This window comes from Hesperophylax consimilis, chromosome 17 (assembly GCF_061612785.1).
Source record: "Hesperophylax consimilis isolate HC1 chromosome 17, BYU_Hcon_1.0, whole genome shotgun sequence".
Taxonomy (NCBI): domain Eukaryota; kingdom Metazoa; phylum Arthropoda; class Insecta; order Trichoptera; family Limnephilidae; genus Hesperophylax; species Hesperophylax consimilis.
The window spans coordinates 14,073,770-14,092,071 of NC_142852.1; the positions used below are offsets into that span (position 1 = coordinate 14,073,770).

Consider the following 18,302-nt stretch of genomic DNA (forward strand, 5'->3'; position numbering starts at 1 on the left):
TGAATTGTTTCCGGAAAACTTCGAAAATGATTTTGAAAGTAAAAATGTTACTAAGAATTCAAATATTTCACTTCCGAAAATTAAATTGATAAATTTTTCTGGAATTTCAACAGAATGGGTAAATTACATAAATACTTTTGATTCGTTAATACATTCAAATAATACGTTAAATCCTGTACAAAAAATGCATTATTTAATTAGTAGTTTATCTGGAGAAGCATTTATTTGTGTTAAACATCTTCCTATTTCGGAAGAAAATTATATTGTTGCCTACAATTTGTTAAAGGCAAGATTCGAAAACATTCGGTTAATAGCAGATACCCATATAGAGTTAATATTGTCATGTCAAATTGTCAAAGCCAATGATAACTTGAGGAAATTTATTTCAATATTGAAGGAAAACGTAGCGGCTTTAATGGCATTACATTTTCCAGTACATGAATGGAGTTTCCTATTATTACATATTGTTTTACGTAAATTACCAAAAGAATTACGTATTGAATTTGAGATTCAAAATAAATTGGAAAAAGTGCCTACATTTGACCAATTATTACATTTTCTGGAGCAACAATGTCTAGCTAAAGAGACCGCGTTGGGCGTTTTTCCGAAAAGTCTCTCACAAAGGGAAATCTTTAATAAAAGCCCCTCGAAAGCATATAACATTAAAAATCGTTCGAATAATAATAATAATAATGTTAGTTCTTTTGTGTCGAATGTCGTAAATAAATGTCTTGTGTGTAAATCGTCACATTATCTGAATAAATGTGAAAAATTCTTACGTCTGTCACCAAAGGACAGATTTTCATTCGCCAAGGAGCACAAGCTCTGTCTCAACTGTTTACAAAATAAACATAATGCAAAAAATTGTCAGTCTCGTTTCTCTTGTAATGAGTGTCAAGCTAGACATCACAGTCTGTTGCATTTTCCAAAGAAAATGTTTGAAAATACTGAAAATCAGGAAAATTCTGAAAATCAAGAAAATTCTGAACCACTTGCGTTAACAACTTTCTACAATAAAAATAGTAAATCGGTACTGTTGTCCACAGCCTACGTGGAAATATTAGGAAAAAATGGCGTTTTTCAAAAAGCAAGAATTCTTTTGGACTCGGCGAGTCAGGCTAATTTCATTTCGGAGGAGTGTGCAAAACGCCTCGACTTTTCTCGTTCAAGTAAACATTCATTTTCTATCGTCGGTATTGGTGGCATTCGCACAATTGGATCAAACGGATTAGTAAAAACAAATTTTCGTCCTGTCGCCTCGAAAGAGTCTGGTATTACTACAGATTTCCTTATTATCAATAACATTTCATCGTACTTGCCGTCGTCTCATATCGTTGAACATGACTGGCAACATATTAGAGGACTCAAATTAGGAGACCCAACCTTCTACTTGCCATCAGCAATTGACATTCTACTCGGAAGTAATATTTTTGCCTCATTATTAGGCCCAGGTAAATTGGTCGGCAAAGAAAATGAACCTATTGCCATCGAAACAACATTAGGATGGGTTTTAATGGGAAATGTCGGATCGTCAAATGATTCGATAAATTCATTTTTTACTTCAATGGATGACTCAATTGAGGATAAACTTAAATGTTTTTGGGAAATCGAAAATGTCCCCTCGTTGAAAGAAATTCGATCCCCTGATGAAATTCGGTGTGAAAAGTTGTATATTGAAAATACCTACCGTAACAAAGACGGGAGGTATGTCGTAACTTTACCATTTAAGGAAAGCCCAGAAAAATTGGGAAAGTCATATGACACCGCATTGTCGCGCTTTATGCATTTAGAAAAGAGGCTGGATTCAAATCCTGACCTCAAATCGCAATATATTTCATTAATGAGAGAGTATTTAACTTTGGAACATATGATTGAAATACCATCTCGGTCACCAGTTGGAAACTATTTCATACCACATCACGGCGTAATCAAGGAGACAAGTTCTACAACTCGTTTGAGAGTCGTTTTTGATGCAAGTACCAAAACATCATCGGGTATTGCATTGAATGATATACTTTTCGTGGGCTCAAAATTACAAAAGGACATAGTCGAATTGATGTGTAACTTTCGTATACACAAAGTCGTTTTTACAGCTGACATACGTCAAATGTATCGACAAATCCTCATGGATTCAAACTCATGTAATTATCAACATATATTATGGCGGGAGTCGCGCAATCATCCCGTAAAAGAATTTGAATTACAAACGGTCACATATGGGACAGCAAGTGCCCCTTTCTTAGCTATTCGAACATTGCATCAATTAGCAGCTGATGAAAGTACTAACTATTCAAAGGCTGCAAGCATATTAATTAATGACACATATGTAGATGACATTGTCAGTGGTGCGCAAACTTTGGAAAGCGCTCGATTTTACATCATGGAGTTGAATGCATTACTTCAAAAGGGTGGTTTTGAATTACGAAAATGGACTAGCAATTATCCTGAAGTTTTAGAAGACATTCCTCTCAATTATCGGGAAGTACCATTAAGTTTTGAATTTGACGGTGATAAGAAAAATATTAATATATTAGGTATTCAATGGATCCCGTCGCTCGATAAATTTACATATAAAATTAATAATGCTTTTAGTGACCACTGCACAAAACGTACAATGCTATCTACCATAGCACGATTATATGATCCATTGGGATTCATTAACCCTGTCGTTTTTGTCGCTAAATATTTCATGCAAGAATTGTGGAAGTTGCAACTTGGTTGGGATGAGGTAATCCCCATGGAAATGAGTTTGAAGTGGAAGAAATATATAACGGAACTTCCTTCCCTATCAAAGTTAAGAATTGATCGCTTTGTTACTACGTCTCAAAAAAGTCGTTGTATACTGGTTGGTTTTTCTGACGCCTCTGAACGAGGATATTGTGGAGTTGTTTATTTGATTGCAATCAATAATCGAGAAATTTCAAGCCACATTTTACTATCTAAATCAAAAGTTGCACCCATTAAGGTGATATCTATTCCACGGCTTGAACTGCTTGGAGCAGTTTTGTTGGCAAAGCTGTTAACCTATTGTAAAGAAGTATATAAAGATCGACTTCAAATAGAAAACATTATAGCTTTCACCGATTCCACTATTGTTTTGGCGTGGTTAAAAACACCTACGTTTCGTTTGCAAACTTTCGTTGCAAATCGTATTGAAACCATCATTCAAAGTCTACCTTATGAACATTGGTTTCACATTTCGTCGCAAGAAAATCCTGCAGATTTGGGGTCACGAGGAGTTTTTCCAAGTGAAATTGCCGAATCTTCCTTATGGTGGTATGGTCCACGTTTTATATCGTCACCCGTAGAGGAGTGGTCCTTTGTTAAACCTCAAGATATTCCGGTAGAACAAATACCAGAGTATAAATCGAAGAATCTAATTTCATTATCAACTAATGTGTCGACTCGTGACCAAGAGTTTGTATTGAAATTTTCATCACTATCGAAATTATTACGAGTTATAGCTTGGTGTCGTCGATTTATTAATAGATTAAGTTTGAAATCAAAGATAAGTTGCAACACACTCTCGTTGAAAGAAATTAATTTATCTTTGACCTGTTGCATTAAATTCGTTCAAAATATTTATTTTAAACAAGATATAGATAATATAATCTCGCATAATGTGTGTTCACCGCAACTGCAAAGACTTGCTCCCTTTATCGATGAATTTGGAATATTAAGGGTGGGCGGACGTCTTCGCTTTGCACAAGTAGTGTCGGAAACCTCTAGACATCCTATTATTTTACCAAAGCAATGTCATTTAACAACTCTAATAATAGATTATTACCATCGTTTGTACCTTCATCCTGGTCCGCGTGCATTGCAATCTATACTATCATTAAAATATTGGATAATTTCGGCTCGTAACGTAATTCGACATCGTTTGAGCAAATGTATCTCTTGTTTTAAAAACAACCCGCGTGGTAGTTTACCCTTGATGGGTAACTTGCCCGCTTCCCGTTTTCGAGAAGGTCGTCCATTTTTAAATGTAGGAACTGATTATGGAGGTCCGTTTGTAGTCCGCGAAAGTAGGCGTCGCGGCGCTAAAACCTATAAAGCCTATTTATGTCTATTCGTTTGTTTATCGACCAAAGCCGTTCATTTGGAATTAGTGTCAGATCTATCCACTGAAGCATTTATAGCAGCATTAGATCGATTCATTTCTCGTCGTGGACTTTGCCAAAACATTTATAGCGATTGTGGTACCAACTTTGTCGGTGCCAATAGATATCATATAGGTCTTTCTAAATTTTTAAGATTACCTGAAAACAATAACACACTTATAGACGCTACTGCCATTCGTTCAATTATCTGGCACTTTAATCCTCCCTCCGCCCCACACTTTAACGGAGTTTCGGAGGCTGGAATTAAATCAACTAAACATCATTTGAAAAGGGTAGTGGGAAATCAAGTACTCACTTTTGAAGAGCTAGCCACTGTTTTGACTCGTATCGAAGCAATCTTAAATTCTCGTCCTATTGGCGCGATGTCAACGGATCCGTCTGAAATGGACGCCCTGACTCCAGCGCATTTTTTGATTGGAGCTCCTCTAGTTTCTGTTGTTGAAGAAGATTTTGTGGACGTACCAATGAACCATCTATCGCGCTGGCAATTATTGAAACAAATGTCTCAACATTTTTGGAATCGTTGGCGAAAAGAATATTTACACACTCTTCAACAACGGAACAAGTGGTCATCATCATCACCCAATCTGAAAGTCGACGACCTAGTAATGATTGACGACTCACATTCTGCGCCCATGCGTTGGCCTGTTGGGCGAGTTATTGAATTATTTCCTGGCGCTGATAAAATTGTTCGTGTCGTTTCAGTTCGTACGCCACAGGGTGTTTTTAAACGCCCCGTAGTGAAACTATATCGATTACCTATCGAATAAATTTTGTTTTATTTAGTTTCTAATTTTAGTTTTCGTTACATTAACTTAAGTTTATATATATATATATATATATTTTGTCCATCTTCTTTTTTTTATGTCGATTGTTGAGAAAATTTGTACATTTCCTCAAGGCGGGCGGAATGTTTAGTATTGAAACAGCTTTTTGAATTACCTACCATTTTTCCTACTATCCATCTCCTTCCCTATAAACAGTCCTACCCACATTGGACCTTATGAACATTGTTGCACTAATTGTCGCAAATAGCAGTCGAGCTCGTGTCGTACATCAAGAAGGTGCCACCTAAAACTTCGTCGTCGTATCATATGTGTAAATACCGAAATAAATTCGTTTGTTGTTCGTCTCGTTTGTGGAGGAAAATTCACCAGTGCAAAGTGCATCGAAAACCCGTATTTTTGCCCGGATTCATGGGAGTTCAGGTAAGCTGTTTTCCTTCTTCCAATTATTCCCGTGCTATTTACAAACCAATTGAATGAGCTTTAGTTATCGTTTTTTTACAGTTCACTCAAAGTGTTATAGAACACGCTACATGCAGATTGGTATTTAGTTAATAATTCATTTGAATTTAAGTGACATATGACCTGTGAGGAAGCGATTTTTTCTAATATTTTTGATATAAAAGGCAGATTTGAAACGGGTCGGTAATTTGAAAGATCTTCAGCGTCCAGTTGTGGTTTTTTTAATAATGGAGTTACGATAGCTGATTTAAGGGATTTTGGAAAGTCACCCGTGCTAAGTGACTTATTGAAAAGATGAACTAAAAAGGGAGCAATTTCATTGCAACACTTTTTCAGTAGCCACGTTGGAATAGGGTCGAGCGAACACTGCTTGTTCGGTGAAGTAAGAATTAATTTCCTTACTTCTTCTAGGGATGTAGATTTGAAGGCAGAAAGGTTTTCTCTATTGCATTTATTTATTTATTTATTTATTTATTTATTTTCACATATACGGCACAACATGTGCCATTCACATACTAAATTACAGAGAATAGTACAGCAACATAAGGAATGCAACAATATAAATGTAAGTATAACGGTATAATCAGTAAATAGTAGTAAGGTTAAAAGTATGAAAAAAAAGAGACATAAATAAAATATAAGTAGCAATCTGTAGTATAGTATTAAGTCAAAGTAAGACATTATATGTAATAATCTATAATAAAGTAGTATAAGCTAGAATGAAGTGCTTATAAAATGTCTGAAAGGCAATAAGAGTTTGTAAAAAATAAAATAAAAAAATTAAGTAAGGTATAAACTATTAGAAAATGAAAAGAATAAAATATATACTATTATAATATGAAAAGGAAACAAAAGTAATAAATGGGAGAATCGCGTGTATAATAATAATGTGCGACACATGGAGTACTAGTAGTTTTTAATCTGAAGTACATAAACATTATGATGGTATGGTATTATTCGACAATTTTTGTTTTATGCATCTTTTATATGATAATAGACAATCGGCGTGATCGATGTTGGAATATTCATTGCCTAATCTGTGCAAGCGATGTATTATTGAATTTTGTTCTGCGTTAGTTCCAGTATTGTTGCAATAATAAGGTGACTTGAGTCTAGTTTGTCTACAGGGAACATGGTAGTTTATCAACGAAGTTAATTCAGGGGAGTCAAACCAGTGATTGATTATTTTAAATAAAAAAATTAGATCATTAAGTATTCTTCTATGTTTTAACGATAAGAGATGCATTAATTGTAATAATGAATCGTAATCAATGTCGTCAGAGGGAATTCCTAATTTGAAGTTAATTGTTCTGAGAAATTTATGTTGGATTCTTTCAATGGAGTTTGCATAGTTTTTGTAGGAAGGGTTCCATATAGACGAATTATATTCTAATTGACTTCTGACTAGAGTTGTATAAAGTAATTTTAATGTATGGATATTTTTGAAATCTTTAGATATTCTAGTAATGAAGCCCAACATTTTCATTGCTTTACTAGTAATGACATTTATGTGATTATTAAATGATAATTTACTATCAAAGATTATACCGAGGTCCCTTATTTCAGGTACAGATAATAAAATGTGGTTGTTCAGTGTATAACTATATTTGATGGGGTTTTTTATTCTGAAAAAACTCATAATTTGACATTTTTTAATATTAAGTGTAAGTTTGTTAATGGAACACCACTCTGCAAATTTTTTGAAATTGGATTGTAGGGACAAACAGTCATTGATATTTTTAATGATTTTAAATATTTTCATATCATCAGCAAATAATAATATGTGAACATCAGAGAAAATAGAAGTGACATCGTTTATAAACAGTATAAATAATATTGGTCCTAAGTGTGAACCCTGAGGCACACCGCTAGTGGCTTCGAATTCGTAAGACAAGTGTTCTTTGATACATACAGTCAGTATACGTTTTGATAAGTAATCCTTAATCCAGTGTAATAGTTTACCACTTATTCCAAGTTTTGACAATTTATTTATAAGGATTTTATGACAAACCTTGTCGAACGCTTTACTAAAATCCGTATAAATTGAGTCGACTTGTTGCCTGTTAGCGAGAGCACATGAGATAAAGTTTTCGTATAGTGTAAGATTAGTTAGAGTAGATCGGCCAGAGACAAAACCGTGTTGAAAAGAAGAAATATTAAATTTTACACAAGAACATATTTTATGAAGAATTAACTTTTCAAAAACTTTCGGTATCGACGATTGTATGCATATCGGTCTGTAATTTTCAACAAAAGACTTGTCTCCGCTTTTAAATATTGGAGTAAGAAAGCTGTTTTTCCATATTTGCGGGAACTTACCCGATGAAAGTGATTGTTTAAAGAGTAGGTATAGTGGGTAAGAGACGCTACCTGCACAGTTTTTAAGGAATATGGGGGGAATTTTATCTGGTCCTGAGCAACATTTGGGTTCCAGTAGTTTAATACAAGCCGCTATGTCTTTAATTTCAATATTAATCTGGGATAATTCTAAATTTATATCTGACTCGAAGTTTGGAATTGGTTCGTTAGGTATATCTGCTTCATACACATCTTTAAAAAAATCTGCAAATAAATTGACAATTTCATTAATTTTACAGGAAGTTTTCTGTTTATGGTGCATAGTTTCAGGTATTCCAAGATTATTGTTATTTAGTGATTTATAATACTTAAAAAAATGTTTTACATTATTTCCAATTGAAAGTTCAACATTATTAATATAATTCTTGTAACAAATGTTCGATAGTTTATTGCAATTTTTTCGTAGCATGCTGAAATTTGAATAATCAGAAATGTTTTTAGTATCTTTGTAAATTTTATGTGCTATCTTCTTTTCAATTACTAGGTTAATGAGGTCCTTGTTGAACCAGCTAGGAAAATTAGAGGATGATTTAAAGCTGATTGGGACAAAAGTTTTAATGACTTTATACAAGTGGTCATAAAAGGCTTTAATATTTCCATCGAGGTCACCTCCCTCTAGTATAGACCAGTCAACGTTATATAGATAATCACGTATTGTGGCATAATTGGCTTTATTAAAGTTTGGATACTGGGTCTTAGTTTCAAGTTGGTATTTCATAGGGCTACATAATATAACAATGTCTAAAGGTGGGTGATGGGAGTCGGGTGCAAGAATCAAATCCAGTGACTCATCAACCTTAGTGGCCGTGTCAGTACAAAAAACAAGATCTAGTAATCTGTTATTGACATTTTTTACATTGTTTAATTGATTAAGGTTGAGGAAATCACATAAATTGACAATTTCTTTTTCTGTTTCGGATAAGTTTGAGTTTTGAGAATCAGTAGAATTATCGCAGGTGCCCCAGTGGATTTTGGGTAAATTGTAATCGCCGATGATAGTGATTTTACTATTTGGAAATTTGTACGACAATTGCTCTATATCCTCAAAATGACTTTTGTATACACTTATATCCGACGATGGCGGAATGTAAACACTGCCAATGATATTTTTTTGGTTTTTACCGTTTAATAAGATGTAAACTTGTTCCACATTACAGTTTTTGGTTTTCAGAAGTTTTGAGCAATGCACCTTGTTGACGGCTATCATGACGCCGCCGCCTCTAGACTTAGAGCTGGTATGTTGACTTCTGTCAGCCCGGTATACGTGATGGTGGGGAAGTCCAAGCTCAGCTGTGTTGATAGATGGTTCTAGCCAGGTTTCTGTTAGTATGATTATGTCGTGGTGCAGAGTTGGGGCATGTACTTTGAAGTCCTTTAGTTTTGTTTTTATTCCTCTGACGTTTTGGTAGTAGCATTTCAGTTGGTAATTATTGTGTCGTTTTTTGGAAGAGTTGCAACAATGGTAGGTTTAGAGTTAATGTATTTAATGGTGAGGTTTGGTTCGCCATTTTCTTGCCGGGACAGCAACTCTCTTCTTAGTTCAATTAAGTGATTCCGCTGGAGAACAGTTAGATCGTTACCAGCTTTGATGCCGTTTTTTAATTTTATGCTGTTACGTAACACAGTTTTTGGTGTGATGTTATCATTAAATTCCAGTTTGATTGGTCTGTTTTTGTTAGGAGTTTTTTTGGCACCCAGTCGGTACATTTTTACATGAAGTAGATCGAGAGATGGGTCAATATTTTTAATGGCAGAAAAAACTTTATCTGTGTCTTCGGCAATGCTTATGACTTTTTCTTCTGACGTGCTCTCCGGCACGTTATATAAGATAATGTTTTTAGATCGATTAGCTCTCTCTTCCATTTCGGTTACTATTTCACACATATTTGTTTCGATCGGCTGACGGTTCGTAGTTTGAGCCATGAGATGCATATTATTTTTAAGTGAATTTAATTCACCTTGCATCACTCCAAAATCGACAACCAATTCACCAATAGTACCCATAAGTTCAGTAGTTTTTGGAATAATTTTAAGAATGTTTTCTTTTGTAAATTTGTTGTTAGGATCATTAACGATCGAAATTAATCCACTAATTATTGAGTTAACTTTGGTGATGTAGTTAGAAGCTTTATCACACAGAGCCATTTTTTATTATTTTTTTATTGATTATTTGTACGAATAAGTATATATTTTTAATTGCGAATAAACAGTTATAAACCCCTGACTTATTGGCAAGGCTCGTGCGAGCTACCGCGGCGGGGAATGACGGGCGGGTGACGGGTACGGGGGGGTTTTAACAGCTGTCACTAGAAACTAATTTGTAAAACACAATTTCCGTACTTTGCGGGCACTATGTACGTTTTTGATAACTTGGCTACTTTACACCAGTTTTAATTAGATATTACACCGTGAATTATCTTGATTTTGTAACTTTTTGATTGTTTATAGGTGATTTTGTTGGGACGAATTTAAATGCGTGTACACTCTCTATATGTTGTTGTTGTAATTTAGTAAAATACGGTGGTGGAGCGTAGGTTGTTAGGGCTCGTATTGACTTAAGAAGATTTCCGGAGCTATGTCGATTGTTTTTGGTGCATGGACATCAGCAATGACTGTCTTAACCGAGTTCCAAAGACTACGTGGATTTTGACGCTCTGAAGTGATCCTATTTGTCCAATATTCAGACCTTTTTGAACGGATTAAGATCATGTACTCTTTTTGAGCCTGTATCCAATCGTTCCGTGATGTAACCCCCGAGTGTCTGTAGGACCTCTCCAATTTACGCATCAATCTCTTCTGGCTCCGACATTCTTCGTCAAACAGGGCATCAGATTTTCGTAGACGCCGAGTTTTTGTAGAAATTGGAGCATATGTATTTAAAAGGGTTGAAAGGATGGTGTTATAATCTGCTGCTAGTTTGGTTGGCGACTCTGTTTCCCATGCGCTATGTGTACAGAGCGGAGAAGCTTTTAGTTCTGACAGGAAGTCGTCAAAGTTAAAACCGCGCCATGCTCTTGATGTGATAGTAACGTAAGGAATTTTCGGTGGGTTAAAATCGATTTCTGCGCGAATAAGTCGATGGTCTGATAGTCCTACATCCACACTATCCGCTACCAGAAACGGACCGCTTGACTTTGAGATAAAAATGTCCAAAGTTCCGCCAGCATCGTGAGTTGGGGAATTAACCCATTGACGGCATCCGAAGCAGTCTAATAAATCAGTGAATTTAAGAGTATTTGGTGATTCTAGACGCTCTAAGTGAAGGTTAATGTCGCCTGTTATGAAAATATTATCGGAAAGTCCCACAACCCGCTCGAGAAAACACGAAAATTCATTAAAAAAATCCAAAGTGATTTGTTTTGAACCAGGCCGGTATAGGGTACATAAAATGAATGATGCTCCTGCAGACGAAACTCGGCATCCCAAGTGCTCAAAGGTTCGGTATGCACCAATTGACACCCTTGTTAAACGCAAGCCCTGGCGACCTAAAATCACGATACCCCCGTGATTTACGCTAGCGATGTTGTCATACCGAGAAATTGTTGCTTTAGGTCGGGCTTCTTCTAGCACGACATAACCTAAAGCTCGGAGTCTCTTTATTGAAAAAGAGTCACTATTTTCGTGCCAAGTCTCAGTTATGGCCAGGACATGAAGATTCTGTTCGTTGAAAACCTCCCCTACTTCCTCTATCTTGTTATTGAGAGATCTAACATTCCAGGATCCTATACCTAGTTGACGGCTCTTAAAGTTGGCATGCCGTTGTATACAAGCATTAACTGTGTTATATTCTCTCTCCGGATTCGGGAGAATTTGAGTTGCTACTTTTCCCTGTTCTTCTGTTAGCGGTGACGTAACTATTTCGATGCTGTGTTCCAGATGTTTTTTCCTACTGTGTCCAGCTCTGCAACCACGAAACCTAATTTTACGGGTAGTTGTTTTAGTAATAACGCGTCCAAGGTTATACAGCGATATCTTTGCAGCTATTGCAGGGTCCAAATAGACACTTTCACTATTAAGTCTGAGTAGTGTGGCCCGGTCATATCCGACATTGTTTACAACCATCATAGCCCAAAAGATACCCTCATAAATCACTTACACGCACTTGAAACTGTTCACTAGTCTATCACCGTGCACATGTGGTAAGCATTTAAAACCGACGACCGATGTTTTGCCTTTCACTGTGCACTTTTTGGATAACGTGGCAGATTTGAACTAAAAATATGTAAAACTTTATATTAAAACTTGAATTAAGCCCGAAGGGGCTACAGAAAAATTATTTTACTTTTAAACACGTAAACTAAAACTTAATGCGTTTATTTTATGCTAAATTTACACCTGGAAAATTGAGGACTTCCCAGGATTTCAAAAATAAACTCGGAGCGCTTCCGAAAAGCAGCCGGCAGCCCCGAAGAGCGCCCGAGAATCATTGAAGAAGTGGATGACCCCATTTCGGATACCGGTGATCATTTGTTGACCGATAGTGAGAACGCATCGGAGTTCTTTTGGGCTGGCATAAGTCCATATGCCGGTCAGAAGGAAACATTTGTGCCCCAGATGTTAGGGCCTACCTCTAAGTATGATACCATCTATGACGCATTTCGAGCTATATGGACTGATGAGATTCTTGATTTTATTGTAGCAGAGACGAACAAATATGCGATGGACGCTCGGCGTCATGACAATCTAAGCCTTACATGGAGGAACACTGACAGACATGAAATTTTAATTTTGTTTTCGTTTTTCATGATGCTAGGAATTATTCGCATGCCAACAATAAATTCTTGTTCCTCAACTCATTGGTTGGTGAAAACTAATATGTTTAGAAAATTAATTACTTACAAGTGGTACGGTGAGTTGGTGAGGTGTTTACACTACAACGACAACGATCGTAGGTACACTTGTCCTGAAGACATGCGGCTTTCGAAAATATTGCCTATAATAATTCACTTGAATACCAAATTTCAAGAACTTTATGTTCCAGGCCAAAATATTTCAATTGACGAGTCGTTAACATTATGGAAAGGTCAATTGGGTATGAAGAAATACATTAAAACAAAGGCTGCTAAATTCGGATTGAAGAATTTTGAACTTTGTGATTCCGTGACTAGCTATCTGTGGTCGTTCTTTGTTTATTCGGGAAAAACAACTGCTGTAGATTCAACACCTGGGGTTTTGAGATCCACATTCACAGTGCTTAGGCTTATAAAACCACTATTGAATAAGCTTTGGATGGACAATTGCTCCTCTATTAGCTAGGTACCTCAAGCGAAATAAGACAGACTGACATTGCGCACTAATAGTGCCAATGTTCCACCAGAATTCAGTCGTATCGACATGGCTGACGGACATTATTTCGGTCGCCACGCTGGTGATGTCGCCGTACTATCGTGGCAAGACAAGAAGAAGGTGACGACTATATCGACCTACCATGGCGCAGAAATGGAACTTGGACCTTCCAGGGGTAGGTAGAATATATATAAACCAAAAGTTGTCAGAGACTACAATAAATACATGGGAGGTGTTGACAAAAAAGATCAGATGCTGGAACCCTACTTAATTGAACGCAAGAGGTGCCAGAAATGGCACCACAAGATGTTCAAGCGTCTGCTCAACGTGAGTATTGACAACTCTATGGTGATGTATCGGCAATCGTCTTCATTGAAGGTAACTACTTTGATGCTCAGGACGTCGCTTGTGTCGCAGTTGACGGAAAAGCACCTCCTGTTGGCACAGCTACGGACGCCGGCAAGACGAGTAGTAGTGAACGACAAGTTTGCCAACCCTTCCCGCCTCCGCCCCGTTAACCACTTCCCAAAGACTAATTTCATGACCACTGACTTACAGACTGAAACAAACGACATACAACCTCCACCAGTAAATAAAAAACGGCGCCTCCGGTGCATTTGGTGTGCCGACCGCAACAGGGTTGAAAAGAGAACAATTTTTATTTGTGAAACCTGTTAGGTACCACTCTGCGTAGAACCATGCTTTAAATATTATCATACCTGCCTTTAGTTTCGCAGGTATGGTGTATTTAGAGCGGCGACCTTGTTGTGCGCAGAAAGGAATCTTATTAGTTTATCAAATGTAAATAAATCTGACTGAATACTCATATTGTGCGGACAGGGTTACAGTGTTTTCTGCTTGTCGTGACTGATCATCTATTGTTGATTGTTATCATCTGGATGGCTAATTGTGCATATATTTCCCTCCCCCAGGCGGCCCAGTACCTGCTTTGCACATTATAATGCTATGTTTTCGTCACTCGACCGCCCGTCGTGGTTCTATTGAGGAAAACTTTGCTACTGCGGAGATTTGAATTACTTAGTCTGTTTAATGCGTGTTTCTTATCAACGTTGTATTCAATTATCTTAAGCACTGCTGCCTGCAATTCACCTGCTATCAACCCTCAAGTAGTTTTGTTTGACGTATGTACATTAGAACGATCACGGTCCTTAGCATGGTCACGGTTTCACTAGTTACTTTTCCGAATCTAGCGACATAATGTTTATATATTTCTGAAAACAAATAATTAGTTTCATCTTGTTACAGGCTTGTTTTTTAAATTTTTGGTTTAGTATTTTTTAGTATTCAGGCATTTGTTGTGGGTTCGCTTTTGTAAGTTTCTTCTTTTGATGGCAAGTGTTGTTAACGTTGTGTCAAAATTTTTGGGAATAAACATGTCTTAGTTGTCGGCTGCTTTTGGTGTCATATGTTCTTTTCACAAAATACGAACTCAATCAATTTTTTTATTACTGTTGTGATCATTCATGTAGGCTTAGATGATGGAGACACGAACCTTTTTTTATCTGCTACGATAACATTTTTTTTTTCTTTTCTTACGGCTCGAATAAGTCATACTTTTTTAATTCTGGTATCCTTCGCACAGGACGTCCCGATGGTTATGTTAGCTATTTCGTTGTGGTCTTGTTATTATGAATGTACCTATTTTTAACGCGTTTATTTTCTTGTTGTTTTATCTCCATTTATTTAAATTAAGCTTTGCTATAATATGGCATTAACAAAGATTTAACTGTTCTAAAATGGGGAATGTCTTCACATTTAATTAATTTTATGTTTTTTTTATTATAATTTAAAATCATCAACGAACTCATTGCAAAGTGAGTATGATAATTACAATTTAACCAATAAATACAATACTAGACTCCATGCTCCATTCAATATAGTTGCCTTCGCACTAATTTTTATATACAGTTCTTAGATATTGTATCGTGTGGGGAATGAAACTTGCTCTGTCGATATATTTCACTCTAAAAACATTGCTTCCAAAGCAAATATATATGAAGATATGCGATAATTCTTAAGTGTTTCCGATTTTTTTTTTACATATTATGTTATTTACAAGATTATTTTTCGTTCTACTTATCATCTGTATAGAAAATAATTTAATATATATTAAAGTAATAATAAATTACTCGTGCGCATAAATATTTTTACTAGAAGTTTAATTTTGTACCCCAATAAACAAAGCGAAACCGGTATGTCATGTAAATCAATTCCATGGTTTTTATATCGTTTTATTTAATTGTAAAAAACGAACGCGGGACAAAAAGCCCCGCAGGGGAATTTCGAATCGGTTCGTAATTCGTCTATTTGAGTTGAACTGCACATCCCTAATATTTACAAAATGTCAGTTATATTTGCGTGCGGGAACGTTAGGAATCGAGTTTTTTGCGTGTTTTAATTTCAAAATTTATAGTATAAATTGGTGGTTATACCGTTTTGTTTAAACAAATTGATCAATTATTTTATATTAACCAGTAAATTTCAAGTTCTACGTTGATTTTATCGTCACGATTTGGCAGAAACAGAATTTTTTGAGGTTATGTGTAACACTAATTTTAAATTGAAAAATATTCATTTAATTTTACAGGAAATAAACAGAAGTGATATTAATTTAATATATAAATGCTTTAGGCATATGAGCATCGTAAATACTTTTAGAATCAGATTATGCAATCAATGGTTAACGGAGGTAAAAGTTTCAATAATTTGGGTGATTGAAAATATATGAAATAAAAATATCATAGTTCAACCCTCAATTTTAAAATAAAATTATATGAAAGCTTTAAAAAGTGAATTGGTAGTTTAATTTTAAAAAAGTGTTGAGTGATGGAACGTGTTTTCAAAATTCCGAGTTTCGTAAATTTTAATACTTTTTTAAATGAAAATACACGGGTAAGTTTTTTGTAAGCCTGTTGGCATTTTTGATATCAAAATTTATTTATTTAGAAATAAATATGTTGACTTGTAATACACACATCTCAAAGAGTATTTTATCTAGTTTATAGAACAGTTTTTTTTTTGGCAAAGAGTTACCAAATAACAGTTTTATCTGAATGATTGTAAAATTCAGTAAAATATTGAATCTATGGAAAAAATGGAAGGTTCGAGAAGCTTCGATCCGTGCAAATCATTAATGTCTCAAGAGAAAAACATTACCATCGGTAATTTTCAACAACATTTTGCATTAATTAAATAATTTGTACTAAATAAGTTTTATTTTAATAAAAAAACTATATTTCCAAAATTCCGGGTCTACTGTTTTTGAAAGGTGGCAGCCCTTAGTGTTCATCAGTTGTTTGGTCTCCAATTTAGAAAATCCACATAAACAAAATTGAAGCAATTCAAAACGAATTCCTAAAATATATTTGTTACAAGTCATTTGTAAGATTTAATAATTATACGGAGGCAGCTTTATACTTTAAAATTGATTCACTGAGTGTACGGAGGCATCATAATTATTAGGCATTATTCCTGTATAAAGTAGTTAAAATAATATACCATGCCCAGAGTTGCTAAACAAGATGCCATTCAATGTACCTGCGCGTTAAACACGCTCTTGTGTCCTATTCAGGGTTGATCAAAGCAAAACGAATAATGTTTATGTCTCTATTGTTAATATCTCTATTATGATATAATTTATATCTACAAACTCTCTCCATGACTATAAATGTATTGTTTCGTAAATTTTTAGTTTTATATAATCTTTTGATTGGTATAATTTTTTTAAATAATATTCCTTTCTCACAAATTTAAATTATATTGTCTCAGTTAAAGTCACAAGGAGGAAATCCATAATTGGTTTTATTTTACTAAATAACACTTATGTACAAAGTGATTAAATGTACACTGTCAATTTCCCAAATGAATAAATAAATAAAAAAAAAACATTAATATGAGACTTATGGAAGATGAAAAAGGTATTTTTGTTATGTGTTTTTGGGGTGTTATGCCGTGTTGCACTAACTCCTTCTTTAGCCAACGTTTCGGACAGCATTGCAGTGTCCATTATCAGGGCAGATGTGTTATTTGAGGTTGTGGTGAAATGTGAGCTTATGTATGAGGATGGGATCCCGTGTTACCAGCTCCAACCCTCTGAGCAAACATAAACGTTTTTTTTTTTTTTTTTAAACGTTGGCTAAAGAAGGAGTTAGCGCAACACGGAATAATCCCCAAAAACAAATAACAAAAATACTTTTGGCAGTGAAAAAAATCTTAAATCATATGAAAAAGGTATTTCTCCACTGTGAATCCGTATCTATTCGTGAAGGTCGGATTTTTGATAAAATGCATAGTTTCACAAGAAACATGAAAAAGGATTTTCTCAACTGTGAGTCGGCATGTGTCCCGTCAATTTGCTCTTTTTATAACATGCATAGTTGCACACGGAACATGAAAAAGGTTTTTCTCCACTGTGAGTTGTAAATAATGTTGTAAATAATTAAGAACTCATTACCATTTACTGAGGGGAAAACATAGATTGGTTTGACCAACCATAGATCAAGTCATCGGTTTAACCAGAAATAAATCAATGTATGCACCTTCAAAATTTACATTTGAAAGAGTATAAATACGTCGTCTCAATGTGGACTAACCACAGTTTGAAAATGGCCTTATAAGCCGAAACAGCTGTCACAATAATAAAAAACTAAAACAGTTGCAGAACTTAATAATAATATTATCAAATTTAATCTAAATTAAATTTATAAAAAAAATAAATTAAATGGAGTTCTACGAATTAAACACAAAAACAATAAATAAAAAAAGGTTATTCTCCATTGTGAGTCAGCATGTCGAACTTTAGTTGACTCTTTCGATAACACGCATAGTTGCACAGGGGACATGAAAAAGGTTTTTCTCCACTGTGAATCAACATGTGTCTCTTAAGTTTACTTTGGTGATAACTTGCATAATCACACTCCAAACATAAAAGTGGTTTTTCTCCACTGTGAATCAGCATGTGTCTCTTTAGTTTACCCTGTTAATAACTTGCATAGTCGCACTTTGAACATAAAAGTGGTTTTCTCCACTGTGAGTCAGCATGTGTGTCTTCAGGTTACCCTGTTAACAACATGCATAGTCGCACTCTGAAAATGGAAGAGGCTTTTTTCCATTGTGAGTCAGCATGTGCCTCTTCAGCTGACCCTTCTGACAACATGAAAAAGGTTTTTCTCCACTGTGAATCCGCATGTGTCCGTTAAGGTCTCTTTTTTGAAAACATGCATAGTTGCACACTGAACATGAAAAAGGTTTTTCTCCACTGTGAATC

At 35.3% G+C, this 18,302-nt stretch overlaps 1 protein-coding gene across 1 annotated transcript in view; it reads right to left on the bottom strand.

The window, feature by feature from the left end:
* The window catches only part of LOC149416048 (chymotrypsin-2-like), a 64,662-nt gene that overhangs the window by 42,920 nt on the left and 3,440 nt on the right, over nucleotides 1–18,302 (bottom strand). The window lies entirely within an intron of this gene.